A 19201-nucleotide genomic window follows, 5' to 3' on the forward strand; every position below is an offset into this window, starting at 1 on the left:
CACTGAGCCAAACCGGTTTCGGCTAAACATTTTCACTTTTATATAATTTAATAATAATTTATATAATTTAAAAAAATTAAGTACTAAATAATGAAGTGCCTGCATCATTGTGATATTATTTTTGTGGATTTTTAAACATTATTTTCTATTTACAAAAAAGTTGCAAAATAATACTTTCAGTAAATCTATGATCAATTTCCTTTATATATATTTTTTTAGCAATTAGTGGTAGACAGAAAGTTTACCACATAGCAGCTAATGTTTCTTGATAAGCCTAACGGGAATGGCTGTCCAGTCCAGATAACACACTGCTTTTCACAAAAACACTGAATCTCATAAAGGTGCAGTGAATGGTTCCTGGTCCTGCAACAATAAATTATGATTCTAGGGTTGAAAACCTGGACTGAAGGTAGAAATTCCAAAATTGAGATGATCTACTTAAGGAATCTTATGTCATTTTCAAGAAGGAATATTCTTATTTGTGCTTTTATTACTTAATATAAATGCACCTGCAAAATACTGCTGTGCTTTATTTAAGCAACTAAAATAGGACAAGAGATCTCTCGCTAGCCCTGGTTCACTAAATACCAGATATTGGATGTTTAAAAATCTATTTACATTTTAGTCACTGTTAATTAGAAGCTTCCTGGGCAGACGCACTTTTAGATACATACAGTGAACTGATGGGCTCTTAAAGAGCAATTGTTCAGCCTTCACTCCCTTGCCTTTCAGGAAACCTCGGGGGGAAAAACCCCATACAAGCATTAATTCCCTGGTGTAAAAGATATACATATCTCTTGCATAGCATTCAGCCTCATCTTTGACTGAATCTGAATTTTTGCTCAGAGGAAAAAAAAAAGAGCTAAAATTAGGCACTTAATTTATTCTGCTAGCCACATATGCTTTCTTTCTTCTTGCTAATTTGTAAAAAGTGAATGTCCTAATCCCATCATCCATATTCTTTTCTCATTGACAGGATTGAAGAAGAAGGAAATCAAAAAAGAGCAATTTGTAGAGAGGAGTATAATAAAGCCCTCTGTTCCCCTGAATGAACATTTTTTGTCTTAATGCAACCTTCCATTGTCCCACTGAACAATGCAAAATCTGGTTGTGCCCTGCAGGGAGGTTCTCCCAGGCCTGGAAGCCAGGGGCAGCCACCGGTCCTGCGTTGGCACAAAGTAGCAGAAATGTCATTTTTTAATTATGTGCTTCCGAGGGGAATCTATTATTCACTGCTGAGATGCTGAAATCAGACAATTTATCTCCAAGGCAGCTCTGCCTACAATCTAGAATATATATCTCCTGTCACTGCAGGAAATAGAACGAAAGGATGTTTTTATTTCGGGAGCCTTATGTTTATAAATGTACGCTTTTTAAGTTTTGCCAGTGAAAGGGAATAATGTCCTGACATAGTGCTTGGTTCCACTCTGTCCCCTTCTCCTTTGTGAAGGGTGTTCAAGTCACCCAGGCTCTAAACCACCACCCTCCCCGCCCCCCAGTTGGTATGACATTCAAGTAGGCAAGTTCTCATTGGAGAAGTCTTTGCACAGCCTCTCTTGCATTTCAACGTTTCATTGCCAAGGTAAATAGAAACAAATCTTTAAGAAGGACCAAGCCAACAAGAGTCATCCACTTAAATAGCATACAACGAATTGTTCTTTTGCATTTCAAACGAGAGGCTGGAAACTATTTTAAAAGTATCCTTCTTTCTTCTCTCAGGAGCTATTTTTCATTTAAATGTAAACGAATACCTATACCTACTAGCCTGTTCATCATGCTTTTCCATTATTTCTGATTTTTCCCCTTAAGGTATCGAGGCAAATGAAAGAATTTAGTTCATATTTGTCTAAGACCTCCCCCCTGCCACTCACACAGATTTTTTTTTTTTATCTGACAAATTCATTATGTTCACTACTCCGTGTGCATCAGGGCTCCAAGCATTTCACATCTATTAACCATCAGGTACAAGCTGAGTGCTTTTAAAACAAATGCATGCAATTGATTTTAAATTAATGTATGCTTTTTATATGCTATACTTACATCAGGAAATTTGATCAAAACCTGGCATGTCAGAATGATAATAGCTGCACTGCCCTCTAATGGACGCTTATGAGTATAGCCTTACATATATGGCAAATGCAATGCCAGGGATATTTATACTGCTTGTGTGTGTCTATGTGTAGATTTTCAGAATCAAAGGAGATTGTGAGGTCACCTTCTAGGCTACTGAAGTGGTTCTACTCTGAGTTACAAAATTCTCAAAGACTCTCAGTTGGTTTTCTGATGCCAAAACATAGATCACTAAGGTACTTTCAGCTGTCCTTTGGTAACATGAGCAAAGGAAAAATGTAACACTCTTTATTATAAACTTCATTGCTGTAAATATTAAAACATAAACATTCCAATCACAACTGTCCTATACCCTGGGTGTTGTTTTCTAAACATATGCAACTCAGTTTAGAGAAGAAATATGCTTCAAAAGAGTGTCATTCCTATTTATGTGCTCATAAAGTAGCTTAAGTCACACAGAAAGAAAATCATGTTTACAGGGATGTACCTGTAGGTAATTCATAGAAACTCATCATTTACAAGAAGCTATTTCTACTACCAGAAATGATAGATTCATTTGGGGATTTTATTCTGAGTCTTTCAAAGTAAGTATTTCTTGAAAGCTTTTCCAGACTGTGACCAGGGATACTGGGAATTCTGATATAGTGGAGAAACAGGGAGAGAGAGAGAGAGAAAGAGAGAGATAGAGAGAGAGAGAGAGAGAGAGAGAGAGAAAGAGAGAGAGAGAGAGAGAGAGAGAGAGAGAGAGAGAGAGAGAGGCGAACCTATTGGGTCACTGAAATTATTTTCCAGCTTTTCTAGGACTTAAATAATAATATAAATACAAAAACAACACAGTATCTCACACCTGACCTGTCTTTAATTTATGCAAATCACATATGTATGAATAGGAACACACACACACACCATAATGGTTGTCAAGGCTTGTTTTATAGGCTAAAAGATACAATGCACTGTATTAACTTTTGATAAATATTTTTACTCTAACTCAGTTCCAGCTGGTATGTTTTCCAGCTTCTTGAACATTCTTTCAGAGAGCCAGGTTTTCTTTCTTCCATCCCATTAAAAGTTACTTTTAAAATAGCAGCCTATTCACAATATCCAAGATCAGTAAAAAGCCCAAGTGCCCATCAGGAGATGAATTGATAAAAAAAAGCTGTGATACATTTACATAGTGGAATACTATGCAGTTGTAAAAAAAGAAAAAAAGAAGTGATTCTTTCCCTTTGCAACAGCATGGGTTGACCTGGAGATTATTATGTTAAGGGCAGTAAGGCAGTCAGGGGAAGACAAATACCATTTGATCTCATTTATACTATGTGGAATCTAGTAAACAAAATAAACTAATGAACAAAATAGACCCAGAGGCGTGGATACATGGAATAGCCTGACAGCTGTCAGAAGAGAGGTGTAGAGGGCACTGGATAAAGAAGGTGAATAGATTAGCCAAAGAACGTATATGCAGAGGTCATGGACACAGACAACAATGTGGAAAAGTCCAAGGGAGGGAGGGCTAGGTGGAGGTGGGCAAAGGGTAGGGAAAATGGAGGGCATCTGTAATAGTGTCAACAATAAAAAACAAAAACAAACAAAAATGAATCAAAGACAATGTAGCCATTACTGTTTTATTTTAATTTTTAGTAAATATATTTTATTGATTTTTTTTTACAGAGAGGAAGGGAGAGGGATAGAGAGTTAGAAACATCAACCAGCTGCCCCTGCACACTCTCTACTGTGTATGTGACTGCACCCAAGGTACATGCCCTTGACTGGAATTGAACCTGGGACCCTTGAGTCTGTAGGCCAACACTCTATCCACTGAGCCAAACGATTAGGGCCAATGTAGCCATTCTTAAAGACTCTTGCATATTTTATTTATTTCTTATGGAAAACCATGACTTTTTCCAATTATGTTTCTAGTATAACAGTTTTTTGTTTGTTTGGTTTTTTATATTCGGTAGAAAAATAAAGGAAACATTTTTAAAGCTCTTTACTGTAAAGTGACAGGCTTCACCTTCCTCACTTGACATAAAAATTACATTTTTTTTTTAATAAGACTAGCATGAAACTATTCTCCTTTATCAGCCAAAATTATTTATCATCACTTGTTATAATTTCTATAACACTGTTCAATATAGCTTTATTTATTTGATACATTTGAATATATTAGGAAAATATATCTTTTTGCAGTACAATGGTATCATCATTAAGCAGTAGAATGTTTTGCTTAAATTATGTCACATTTTTACAGCTTGAACAAATTCATTCAAAATGAGGATGATACTAGCAAGTCAATAGGTAGTAGATCTTGATTTTAGAAGACAGAATATTGAAATCTTATTAAATCTGCCTTTAGAGACATATATATTCAGTAACAAAGTGTATAATGTACACATTTAAATGCCATATAAAAATGAAAACTCAAACAAAAAAGTCCAAAAATAAGAGTTATAAACTTGCTTTTTAGTTAAATTTGGTCATATATATACTTTCAATAAAAGATTATGAACAAATATACTGGTAAGCTGATCTGAGTATACAGATATAATACTTCTATTCCCTAGGATGATTATCTTTTTTACTTTGATTAAAAAGGATAATTTTATATTTCTTTTGAATGATATAAAAATTGCTTTAAAGAGCCATGCGCAATATTTTTTGAAAAAAATATTTTCAAAAAAGGAGCCATGGAAAATAGCTCATTTATAATAAAACTAGTGACCTGGTGCACAGATTCATGTACATTGAAAGGAAATTAATTAGAAGGTGGCCAGTGGGGCGGAACTGGGCGAAAAGGGCCGGGCATGCCCTAGAGCCAACCTCCTGTGGTTTCTCCCAGGCCAGCCACACCTGGGATGATGCTGTGGCTTGAAAAGTATCTATTATAGAAAGGGAGTGGAATTTCTCTGACAGGTGGCATCCCTTGACCTGGCCTGCAGGGATCCAGCCAAAACCAGGTCTCTACCATCCCCTGAAGGGTTCCAGAGTGCAAGAGGGCACTCTGCAAAGTTGCTATGGTACAGGGTGTAGAACACAAATGCAAAAGCAAGTGGAGGGTAAACCAGATTCAGGGCTGACAGTACCCCAGAAACAACATAATCCATGGTCAAAGGTGGAATCACACGCCCTATGAGGAATCGAGCTCCCCCCATCTCTGGTTTCAGGTGCATCACCCTAGAACCACCACTGCCAAATCACTGCAGCTCAGCAGTTTCTGTGTTATGTGTGTGCCCCTGGTGGTCAGTGTATGTCATAGGGACCAGTTGGTTAGTGGTAAGGACACTTAGCATATTAGCCTTTTATATATATAGATGGTAGGAGGGGAATAGGGTCTATGCAAAACAGGAATATTGCATATCTACATTGTTATTTTAAAAGAACAAGGAAAAAACATCATGATATTTTCTGCTGCCCTGACATTTCAACAAAGCATAGAATTTCTGCAGCACCATGACAAACCTAATGATTATGTTTAATTAAGCTAATTAAAATGTATGTATCAGCAGCATTATTTATATCTTTATTTTAAAATATGTTTATTTAATTGAGAGCTCTATAATTTTTAAACTATGATTTCAATCATAAATTGTATTTAGTTTTTGTACTTTTGATCTCCAATTCCACATATTTTCCCCATTAATTTAGTCACAGGAGTCTACCATGTATTTATATAAAGAACAAGATCAGAGCAGGAAAAGATAACAAGAGCAGTAAGGCAACCTAAATTGTTTCTTTTATAGAAACAGTACTTTGGCTTCCCCAGTACAATTTTTTGAAGATGAGTTGTTTGTTAAGTTGAAAATGGAAGGAAGAAAGAGAAAAATTGTGGGCCATTTTGATGTATAGAAAATATGGAGGGGAGGAACAAGTGGGAACTGTGAGTTTAAGGTCTACCAGCAGCCTAGATGAGTGACTGCCCAGCTGCACATTCAGTAATGACCGGAGATAGAATCAAAAAAGGAAATCTATCTGATGATTTTACTGCAACGATGCCTTCTACATTTCCTAACCAAAATCCAAACAGATACCTAAAGGATTGCCCTTAGGTAAGTGTGTTCTTTTAATTCTACTGAATGTATAAAGATGTTTGAAGTGTCCATCTCAAATCATGTAGCAAAATTCATTTTGCATGAGATTATCACTGACAAAATTAATGGAAGTCCAAAAGAGGTCCAAATTTGAAGTTGGAATATTGGATTTTGAATTTCTAAACCCTATTGAGTCATGAGTGAAAAACTGCCCCAATCTCTCCTTTTTGCTACTAAAACATTTTTTTGTTACTTTTTATCGTTGAAGTTAAAGAAATTGTAATCAGTATGTAATATAACTATAATTAGCATATTTATTTTATTGTATTTGTGTATATAAGTATAGTTACTTGTACTTGTATATATAAATACATGTATTACCTCATGGCATTAACATTTGTGACATTTTATTGTGATGAACCCCTGCCCTGTTTTAATTCCCATTAATGCTTCTCAAGCAAAATGGAATTTTATTAATCTCTGTGCTCCAGTGTCTAAGTAATTGCTAGCATGAAAAAGCCCCTTGTTTCTTGTTGAATGGGTAAATGAGAAAATGATTAATAAAGTTCCAGAATCAGACAGCCATTCAGAAACATGTTTTTATGCCTAGGTAGCATGGTACTATGGTACCATCGTGACACCATAATAAAACCAATTCATATTAATCAAAAGACTCCTTAGGTGAAAAAGAAATGGCCTCATGGAGAACCAACAGAGAAAATATGCATACTTTTGGCCTGGCTATTTGTTCATGTCTTTTTGATCTTCCAAAGATAAATACTCCTTGAAGTAATATTTCATGTATATTTTCTAATTTGTTGACTCAAACAGAGGTCTAACTCAAAATCTATAGATTCTAATGAATGAAGAGTATCACCTAAGATCTATTGGTGAAACTCTATTTCTTTAGAATATAACTCAAATACTTGTGAGAGGAATAACCACCTTGACAACTTTTTTATATATACACTAGAGGCCTGGTGCACAAAATTCATGCATTGGTATGGCCCTAGGTCTGGCCAGTGATCAAGGCCAATCTGTGGGGTGATCAGTGCAGTGACCGGGAAACTTTGAGCATATCTACCTTGGCCAGACTGAAGCCACTGCTTGCAAGTCCCGTTCCCTGCTACTACTGCCAGTTGACTCCCTCTGTGGGGCAAATGTCAGGGTGTTCAAGTGGGCCCCTTGCTATCACCTGCCTTGGCTGGCCTGGGGCCTGAGGGTGTCTGTGTTGAGTGTTTGCTCCCTGGTGGTCAGTGCATGTCATAGCAACCAGTCATTTAGCTGGTTGTTCCACCATTTGATTGATTTGCATGTTAGGTTTTTATTATATAGGGTAGCTATGTATTTAAGTGCAAAAGTCTAGGTTGAATAACATCTAATTTACTTTTTAAAGAGTCCCTGGATTATATTATGAAAATTAATATTCAATGAAAGTTAAAAGGTCCAAGCATCTGAATATTCTTCTCTTGTTTTTATTAATCTCTATTTTATTGGGACTGGGTTGCAGCTTTACTTTCTCAGTACCAATACTCATTTTTCATGTTCTGTGTAATGCAGGACATTAAAACATATCACTAAGATTCATGTTGAATCTAGGATCACAACAAGGATCATAGCTTTTCCCTGTATTGTCCAGCCATCACTGATATCTTGTCATGTCCTCCTTTTTCTAGTGTAATGAATCAACCTCCAGAATTTTATCTGATTAGAAAAATTGCTGCAAGGCAGAGTGCAAGCTCTAGCTAGCATTGGAAGTTATGTCAATAAATGATGTAAATCAAAGCAAAAAAAACACTATGTAAATTCAAATATTCTCCCTTGTTTTATTTTACGAATGTCAACTTCACCTATCCCAATCATTACCTGAAAACACAAGTGCTTTATATCTAAATTGCATTGAGAAAATTAATTTGCATAAATTATTAGTACTTTTAATAGAAAAACTAAAAAAGTGAATTTTGAACTCCTTTCAAATTTTGAATTAATTCTATATTTGCTATCTATTTTTTTTATTATTCTATAATTTCTATCTACATGCTGAGGTAATTTTGCAAGGACATAATTCTAGGAAATAAGATTAATATATAATTGAATAGCTATAGCAGGTTTGACTCAGTGGATAGAGCATTATTCTGTGGACTGAAGGGTCCCAGGTTTGATTCTGGTTAAAAGCACATGCCAGGATTATAGGCTAAATCCCCAGTGGGGTGTGTGTCAATAATTATCTCTTATCATTGTAGTTTCTATCTCTTCTCTTTCTCCCTCTCCCTTCCTCTCTGAGTTAAAAAATATATATTTAAAAATATAAAATTTTAAAAATAAATAAATAAAATTATTTGGGTTCACTAAGGATAATCAGGAAAAATATATAAGGTAAAAGGTTCCTAGATTCCATTATCTATAAAGCATTGTCTTATTCCTATGGGAATGCCAGCTTTATTTAACTCTATAGTGGTTGCCTGAATGAAATTAGATTAATTTAATTTGAAATATAAAAACATAAAGTGATAACCAAATGTAAAGACAACACAGCTTTTATTATATAAAACATGTTGATATTGGTTTAATATAAGGGATGTCTCATTGGAGCTTGAGAGATCATGAGATGACAGAATCTATGAAAACATATCAGAAACAAAAGATGGGTGATACATATATATATTTCATTTGGATGTCAGTGAGAAGGTTTCTAATTTTTCAGGAGTTATATATGGCAATGTATTATCTATAGTGGACATCCCAACTATATTTAAGCAGTTTGATTGAAATAATTTCACTTTGTAAATAAGATTTACTATTTATATGCCATGGCCTATGACTTTCAACTTCGTACTTGAATTATTTCCTTCTGCATTTCCTGGGCAGAATTCTTCTTTGAACTCTTGCCTCATGGATTCTTAGCAATTTATTCTTTAACTAAAGTTGTCTATACCTTCTTCATATCTGGATGCCCCTTAATTCTTTCTGTCTTTTGAATCTGTTTCAGTCTTTCTTACACATTTTTCCTGCATATCTCTCTCTCTCTCTCTCTCTCTCTCTCTCTCTCTCTCTCTCTCTCTCTCTCTCTCTCTCTCTCACACACATTAATAAGAGGCTTCAAGTAAATAGAAAAATTCTCTACCACAGACTCCTCTTGGACCTATTAGTGACAGAATTATACATAACCACTGTCTTGATGTTGTCAGTAATATAACTACATTTAAAAAAAGTAAATTTAGGTAAATTAAGAGCAACTTTTAACTCAGAACATGTCTTTTTTGTGGAATGAAACAAATCCATCCTATTACTTTGATTTCCATTTTGTTCATTTCTTCTCAACTTCCATTTGGAAAGGCCTATACTTCAGACCACCCAAAATACATAGTTGTAGTTCTATTGTATGATGAAATTGCTCAGTATGAGTTGTTGGTCTTTTCAGCCTAAATATTTAAATTGTTAAAAGGCTAATATTATGCTGGCCATCAGCAAAATCAGTCTGCATGTTAATTTATGAGGGTAACACCAAATTGATTGGTTCCATTTGAAAGTTTCCCTTGCTAATCTGCAAAAACTTTTCTGTCATTCACATCATCATCATCATCATTATGAATATCATCATAAGCATCATCATCATCCTTTATACACATGGAGAGGAATTTGCATTCTGCAGCATTTTTTAGCAGTGACTTAAATAACCTGTTTCTCAACAAACATAGAAACAAAATCTCTTCTAGTCTTGGATGTCACTTTTTGGAAAACGAGTAACTAGATCTTTAACAAAATAGCATGTAAAATCTAACTCCCTGAAATTATTATAGGATTTAGCCAATTGAATAGGTAGCTATTATTTCTGTTACTGTAGTAACCAATGGTCCCTTTTGAACTGTCAGAAACAGATTATAATAGCAATTAATGCTTGAAACTAGTTATTCCCAGAAAGGCTAACCCTTGGCTGCTGCAACCTGGTGGGTCCCTGGGACTCTTAATTAATAGCTAGTCATTAACTGCACCACATTTCCCCAGCAAGGAGTTTCATACTTCCTTCCCTGAGTTGTTTTATATACAAATATCACTTGGCTTGTAAGGAACACTACTTAAAAACATTATTGCATTGGTTTTATTGTTTTTACATAAGAATCCAGAAAATCTAAGGCAAAAATCTTACACATTTTCACCACAGGTATAAATGGAAGTAAAAGCAGATTTCCAAAATCAAGATAAAAGAAAATCACCCCCCTCCCCTGCTCCCCCAAAGTGATGCTGTTATTTTGCTTCAGTGCCACGCTGACCTTTCCTGCTCTGATGTGTGGTTGTTATTATGAAAAGGTCAAACCTTGCTCCTGCTATAGACCAATTATACATAAACTGCTGGAAACACGGGACAGGAACTGACAATTGTGATGGCTAATGTTATGGGTCAACTTGATGGGGCTAAGGGATGCCCAGAGAGATGGTAAAATATTATTCCTGGGTATGTCTGTGAGGCTGTTTCAAGAAGAGATTAACATCTGATTAGAGACTAAGTAAGGAGGTCTGCCCTCAGCATTGTGGGTAGGCATCCATCAATGCTTTGGGGGCTAAAAAGGCAAAGGAAGAGTGAATTTCCTCTCTTTCCTGAGCTGGGATGCCCATCTTTTCTTGCCTTCCAAGAACTCCTGGTTCTCATTCCTCCTGGAGTTTGTACAGTGGCCCCAGGTCCTTAGGCCTTAGACCTTGGACTCTGAAGTTACGCCATTGTTTCCCCTGATTGTCTGGTGTTCACATTCTATTGGAATTACATCAGAAGCTATCCTGGTTCTCCTATTTGTATAGTGAATTATGGAACTTCTAGGCCTGCGTAAGTGTGTGAGCCAATTCCTATAATAAACATTCATATACTTATTGGTTCTGTTTCTCTGGAGAACCCTAACTAATACAACAATTTAAGAAAAAACCAGATGTACACTCCCCTCCCCCCATGTGGCTTAGATCGATGAGGGTAGAACAGAAAGCTCTCACTAGTTAATAAAGTTGAAACCTTCCTCCTTTAAATATTGTCCTTCCTGGGAAATGTAATATTGATTGGAGGGAGTGTAATTGCTTTGGAGGGAGTATAGTTTTATTGCAGAACACATAATATTAGGGATTAGATAGACAATCTCTCTGGGCTTTTATAGAAGTTGAAGCTGTGTGTTCATTGATGTTTCACAGGCATTTGCATGTTGGCCATTCAGGTTGAATTCAAAGCAAGGGATTGTTCTGAATAGCACTCTGATTCAACCTCCTCTTCCATTTATTTAGCCTGCCTTAGAAATTTTATATGTACTTGCCTAACCATACTCCACAATTGTGTAGCTAATATATTACTATAAAGCTCATAATATACATCTCCTACCAGATGAATCCTGACTGATACTCAACTATAGAATTTAGCTTTACTCACAAGGAGTTGTCACTCATTCTGAAGAAATCCATTTCCATCAGGACCCCACTCAGCAGCTGTTCCCTGAAGACTCTGATTACATTGTGTTTGAAGTCATTCTGAAAGGGGTGACATTTTTATGGAATATCACTTGAATGAAATCACCTGAAATTACATAAATGTACTGTATTGCTCAGTCTTCCTTGAAGTCTGTTTTATATAATTCTATATAACAGTGGTCAGCAAACTGTGGCTCTTGAGCCACATGCTGCTCTTTGGCCCCTTGAGTGTGGGTCTTCCACAAAATACCATGTGTGGGTGTGCACATACAGTGCCATTGAAACTTTGTGGCCCATGCGCAGAAGTCGGTTTTTGGCTCTCAAAAGAAATTTCAATCGTTGTACTGTTGATATTTGGCTCTGTTGACTAATGAGTTTGTAGACCACTTCTATATAATAAAAGGGTAATATGCAAATTGATCCTAATGGCAGAACAACTAGAACTACTGCTCAACCAGTCACTATGAGATGCACTGACTATCTCTCAGTCCCTTTCCCTGGCTGACAGACTCCCACTGCCTGATGGTGAATGGGGAACAGGGGATAGGTGGCAAGGGATGCAGGTGGTGTCAGGCCTAGGCTCCTGTCCCACTGGTCGCCCCACACACAGAAGGCAACCCAAGGTGGGGACAGGGCTGGTGAGCAGGCGGGAATGGCTGACCTCTCGGTCCTTCCCCACAGTCAGCAGGCTCTGATCTTCTGATGGTGAACAGGGTACAGTGGGTAGATGGCAGGGGGTGGGGCTGGCTAAGGACAGCCAGGGAAGATGGCCCTGATAATAGGCCAGGCTTAGGGAATGTACCCCTGCACGAATTTAATGAGCCAAGACTCTAGTTGTTTATATAAAATAAAGTGAAAATATTTCTCACCTGGAAGGGGGATATATTCATTCTCAAGTGATTAAAGTCTTGTTTCTATAATGTTACAAATAAAATATTTATTTTAAATAAAATAGTAGATGCAATATATGAGATCCCTTGCTATGAAATCAGTCACTAATCATCAGAGAAGACTATCCATGGCAGTGCAGGATTTTATTAAGGCTGATTTTCCTCTGGCTGTGTCACATGGTACGTAAAGTGGCTAAAGGCTATGTATAATCCACCTGCTCTGTGGAGCTTTCCCCAAGTGTCACAGGTCATCAAGAGAACTTTTATTAATCTGTTTCTGAGGCTTTTCAACTTCCAAATTACCAGGTACTATTCCATTCATGTTCCAAACTCTGTACTTACTAGACGATACTAAGTGTGTTATTCATTTTCATGTGATTTGCATGTTTTCTCTAATGTTTCTCAAGCTTATGAACCCATCATGTGCCATAACCTGTTAAATCCCAAGTATCAAGCCCACAGACACATGAATTGGTTTTCAAGAAATATCTGTTAATGAAATATTTACACTAGGAGTTGGATGAAATCAACAAATAGAGCATAAGCTATTTAAAGGTCTCAGAGAATATTTAAGCATAGAGGGTCTTAATTATTTGTAGCATGTTCTAAGTCCTTTGGTAATCATTTAGATATTTATAATTCCTCTTTTGTTTCATTTCCAGCAATAGAAGTATGAGTTGATCTTTCTTTTCTTGGTCAAACTGTTTCTATTATACACTTCCTATTAGGAAACCTTTTTCTTAGACAAAATATCAATTATTTAATATGAAACTAGAAAGGAACTATAATCAGATACATTTGTAACTACATTGTGGTTTTAATACATTTCAATTCACTCATTTAAGAAATGATATCCATCATCTGTGATATTGTTCTAGGTATTCTACACAGACAAAAGACCCCACCCTTATTGAGCTAACATTGCAGTGAAGAAGTAGGGCACAGTTAATATAATACATAAGTACATTTTATAGTTATTAGAAAGCCCTAAGTGTTGTGAACAAAAATAAGACAGGAAAGGAGGCAAGTGAGTGCAGGGGGCAGGGCCAGTATAGCAAAAGAGAGATAGTGTGCAATTTTAAAGAGATTTGAGGGAAGACTTCACTGAGGTTATTTGAGCCATGACATGAGGGAAATGAAGGCATGATATATATGGAAATCTGTGAGAAGAGAGATGCAAACAGAGGACACAATCTAACACAGAGTATTAAGGACCCTTGAGGATGGAGTGACTGGGGAAGTGTATGAGGGGTACCAGTAATCCTATATAACAAAAGGCTAATATAAAAATTGACTGAGCAGTGAAACAACTGGTCGCTATGACCCACACTCAATGCAGAAGCTGCCCCCTGGTGGTCAGTGTGCTCCCACAGGGGAGCACAGCTCAGCCAGAAGCTGGGCTCATGGCTGGCAAGTGCAGTGCCAGTGGCAGGAGCCTCTCCCTCCTCCATGCTAAGGATGTTAGACTGCCAGCTTAGGCTTTCTCCCTGGGGAGCAGGCCTAAGCTGTCAGTGGGACATCTCCCAAGGACTCCCAGACTGCAAGAAAGTACAGGCTGGGCTGAGGGACAGCACCCCATGCAAGTGCATGAATTTTGTGCCCTGGGCCTCTATTAGGAGATAAAGTTAGAGGGAAACAGGTGCACTTGTTATGTAGGGCATTGATGTAGGTCACTGTAAAGAGTTTGCCTCCAACCAAGAATGGGTTACAGAACCATCAATAGGATTTGAGTTAAGCATCATCAAAATGGGATTTAGATCCAAGACCTGTCATGTTGGTGACTACATTTAAAATGGACAATAAGAGGACAGGAGTGGAAGGAGAGAGGTTAGTTGACTATTGCCATTCTCCAGGAGGTGGTTTGTCCCAAGGTGACTGTACTATTGAGTGTGGTGAGAATGGTGAGGTGAGTGTTAAAAGATAAAGCCATTAGGATGTTCTGAGAGACTGAAAATGAACTGTAAGAGAAAATGAATCTAGGAAGACTTGAAGTTCTTTTTATAAACATGCCTTTACATAAAATGATGTGCTTTGAAGGTGGAAGTCACCTATATTGCTGATGCACTAAACTCTATTTGTTATCAGGAAATTTCCCTCTTGTGAGTAACACAAATCTGCTAATGAGTTTTCATTCTATTAATGAGTGCCATGGAACTAAACTTACTCTAACACCTGCCAAAGAAATTTGCTATTAACAAAAAAGCTGTGAAAGTAAATAAACTTATAAAATCTCAATTCATCCTTTTTTGTTAAATAAGCTAAAAGCAGTGATGCATTGGAGCTGACTGGCATGAGCTAGGGAGCACGAACTGAGTGCCTTTCTTCCCAATTCAGTGTTTATATTAGAGCTTTAAATTGGTCATTCTGGGAATATTCATACCAGGGAAATCATCAGAGTCTACAAACTAGGGCTTTTCTTTGGCTCTGTCTGTCAAAGTGGTTGTTAAACATTGACCAGCATAAGACTTCCAGCAACAATAACAGATTTTAACATTGGATTAAAATCAATCAGTCAATCCAAACCTGTGATTACTCTTTGCTTCTAAAGTTAAATCTATCATTCATTTGTGCTATACTAGGCCCTTTACTAATTATATAAGTTATTGAAAGCTGTTTTCATTAGTACAATACTTTCACAAACTATTCCAGTAAACAGTAGACAACAAAGAGGGGTGAGGGGTAGTTGAGAGTATTATCTTTCAAATATGAGCAACTTAAGACATTTTTAATTCTGTGGGATTATTTTACTGATCAGTTTTCTCATTTTTTTTTTTTTTTAATATGGGGAAAGCACCCATGTTAGAACAGCACCCTTGTGGCAATTGAGTAAATTACTAAACTTCTATCCCTCAGCAGCTGCTCAATAAATTAGGGCTTCTTTCCTCTCTTTGCCTTAAATGCCCTCTCCTCAACAATACATATTTCACTAGCAGTGGCTTGACTCCAGAATAAATAATCAGTGTTCTCATTACTAATAATTGAACTGTTTTACTTTCCTTGTGTTCCTTTTATTTTTAAAACAAATGTATTGAATTGTAACTCAGATATAATAAATGGCACCATTTAAAGGGTAGAATTCAATGAGTTTAATAAACACACACAACTATCCTGTTTCCCAGAAAATAAGACAGTGTCTTATATTAATTTTTGCTCCCAAAGATGCGCTAGGTCTTATTTTCAGGGAGTGTCTTATTTTTCCATGAAAAAGAATACTGTACACATTTATTGTTAAATGAAAATAAAGGAAATTTATTACCTGTATACAGTATGGCAGTGCAGTAGTTGTCAACACAAACCAGACAAACTGAATCCTACAATATCAAGAATTTAATCATTTATTCAATGACAATCATGTCATCATCTTCTGGAACATCATCATAACAATCCAATTCTTGAATTTCCTGGTGAATTTCTTGTGACTCCATTTCTTTCAGAATCAGTGGACCAAATCTCTCATGTTTAACAATAGCATTCTGAGACAGAGCCTAGGGGGGCCTTATTTTCGGGGGACGCCTTATATTTCACTCAGAAGGAAACCTGTAAGAAGGTCTTATTTTCGGAGGATGTCTTATTTTCAGGGAAACACAGTATAAACCATAGCCATGATCACAATACAGAACCTTTTGATCACTCCCCAGTTTCCTCGTGCTTTTTGTAGTTAAATCCTCTCTCTCCTTTCCATTCCCAGACTGTTGTTGAATTATTGCTTACCATTTTGCACCTTGTGCTTCACTTACAGTATTACTAGAGGCCCAGTGCAAAAAACTTGTGCACTGTGGGGGTGTCCCTCAGTTCAGCCTGCATGTCTCCAATCTGGGACCCATTGGGAGAAGTCTGACTGCTGGACATCCCTCTCACAATTAGGGACTGCTAGGTCCCAACCACTCACCTGCCTGATTGCCCCTAACCATTTCTGCTTGCCAGTCTGATCACCCCCTAACCACTCATCTGTCTGCCTGGTTATCCCTAACTACCCTCCCTTGCAGGCCCAATCACCCCCAACTGCCCTTCCCTGCCAGCCTGATTACCCCTAACTGCCCTCCTTGGCCAGCCATCTTGTGGCAGCCATCTTGTGATGGTATGGGGGTGGACATCTTGTGACCAGATGGGTGTGTTTATCTTTTTTTTTTTTTTTCTAATATATTTTATTGATTTTGTACAGAGAGGAAGGGAGAGAGATAGAGTTAGAAACATGGATGAGAGAGAGTCATTGATCAGCTGCCTCTTGCACACCCCATACTGGGGATATGCCCGCAACCAAGGTACATGCCCTTGACCAGAATCGAACCCAGGACCTTTCAGTCCCCAAGCTGACTCTCTATCCATTGAGCCAAACTGGTTTTGGCAGGTGTGTCTATCTTATGACCATATAGGTGCAGCCATCTTGTGACCACATGAGGGTGGCCATATTGTGCGAGGGCGTGATAGTTAATTTGCATATTACCTCTTTATTATATAGGATTTTAACACAGTTCTAACAGGTGTTTCATGTGTTTATATTAAATAGAAATATTGTTTGATATACCATTCCACTACTGGTTTTCTATTTTTTTTCTCTTTTCATTGTTTCTCTGTTTTTGTTCTTTCCTGCTTTAATTTTCTGTCAATCAGATATTTCTTTAGTATTCCATTTGATTTTTTTTCTCACTATTCTTAAGGATTGGAATTAAAGTATGTATTTTATGGGACTAGGAAGCTTTCCTTCTATTGTAATTTTTCGAGAGTAAACTCTCCTCTGGCTTCTGTCATTTTGGGATACTTCCAAGTTCCTTTAAATACTGAATTTTAAAAGTTAGTCTGGTTCTTATAATTATCATGTGTGGAAGGGTTTGAACAACCACTTTCCTCTGCCACCATTGCCAACTGTCTAATAGCTCAATCTTGAATAACTTCATATTTTGTGCTAACATACAGATGTCACCTTATCTGTAAAAAAAATGTACAAAGCCTGAGATAACCCAATGCTATGAACTTGGTTCAATTTTAGATGTAAAAATAGTCTGCTTTGCCAAACATAATTTTAAGTCCAGACAGAACCTTAAGACTATACCATGCTCTGTTGCCTTTCATTTCTCTTTGAAGCCAAAAGATATTTATGTTATATGTGCTTTTGAAGCTAAGCATATTTTTCATTGAAGAAAAAAAATCAAGTATGGAAAAGTTAGGAAACTTTAGGGACAGAAAAAGTCTATATTTGAGAAAATGTGTGGGAAAAGGTTTAAAACGTTTCTGTAGAATTAGAATATTCTTGTGATGTTTAAAGTTCAAAGATCAGTGCTGAATTGATAACTAGGTAAACCTTGCATTTATCTCTTTGGGAATTGAAGCGAACATCTACTGACAAAATTGAATTTTTTATTTTAGTTCAGTAAGGGGATAAGTAAAATAAAGCTTAAATACACGTAACTGTGGAAATCAGCAAAAGTGATTTGTTCCATTAAAGCATTGAAGTGCTCAGCTCAAAGGCCTTCCTCTAAGTGCATCATACAAAGCCTGATATTTGCAATAAGAGATATTATCTTGAAGTTACTATAATTTGGGGGAGAGAGAAATGATAGTGTTATCTTAGAGAACCAAACAGTCTAAAATGAAAAGTTAGAGAAAAAAATAAGACAAGCATCTTTTTCTCTGTTGTAAACATCTTGCTGACCATGAAAAAAATCAAACTATGTATTTTTAAACTATTTGTGGAAAATCTGCATGGAAAGTACTGATTTCCTTTTTCTCCTTCTTCTTTTTAAGTGTAGATATTGGAAAACATGTTTAAAAACCTGATTTGTCATTCAAACTTTTTCCTTTCTAACTTGTATGTTTTGAGGGGGGGGGGAAATCAGGAAGCTGAGAAACAATCTAAGTTTTGCTTCAATGTATTTTTGTTTTGAAACACTATGACATCTGGTTGATATTAAGCATAGGGGTCTGATAAATGAATGTACATGCTGTTCACGGGCTGAAACTTGTCACGGGTTCCATTCTTTCTTTCCCCTGGGCCAGTGCTTGCTAGTACTCTGTCAGTGTGGCTACTCTGTCTAGTGACATCAGAGGGCTGGGGTGCATTTAGAAGGTTCAGCATGTTCAGAGGCATCAGTCAAGGAAGCAACCTTCCAACATATGTGTCCATATAATTTCTGCAAAGCAGCCCAGCTTAATGAGAGATACTTACAAGAACATTTGAAAAAATTTTGTAAAAATATTAAGAACAATAAGTGACAAATTTCTCATTTTGTAAGAAGGGATATAGAAATAGGAGAAGAAAGAAACCTCATAATATTATCTAGATTGAATTAGGTAGTATTGATATAAACTCAGAGTTTTAAATTGAACATATCTAGATGGAAGCTGGATGATGACAGATGATAGAAAGATAGATAGATAGATGATAGGTAGATAGATAGATAGATAGATAGATAGATAGATAGATAGATAATAGATAATAGAAAGAAAAGTGTGTAGGTGTGTGTTTAAATATGTGTGATAAATATATGTGTGTGTATTATGCCTACGTATATGTCTTAGTTCTGACCATTGTGAGAATTTTAAGAGAAATATTGAATCATTTGTATAAAATGAAGGAGGATAGCTAAAAGATACATTGAGTGACCAGATTATTATGATCTCTAAACACATAATCATCTGGTCACTCAGTGTATATCCTATATAATAAAATGCTAATAGGCAAATTGTCCCCTTGTCCAGGAGTTTTACCAGCAGGCATGTCCACTCTCCCTGGCCAGGCTGGCCAGACCCCCACCATGCACAGAATCCATGCAC

This window comes from Pipistrellus kuhlii, unplaced genomic scaffold (genome assembly GCF_014108245.1).
Source record: "Pipistrellus kuhlii isolate mPipKuh1 unplaced genomic scaffold, mPipKuh1.p scaffold_m20_p_1, whole genome shotgun sequence".
NCBI classification, from domain to species: domain Eukaryota; kingdom Metazoa; phylum Chordata; class Mammalia; order Chiroptera; family Vespertilionidae; genus Pipistrellus; species Pipistrellus kuhlii.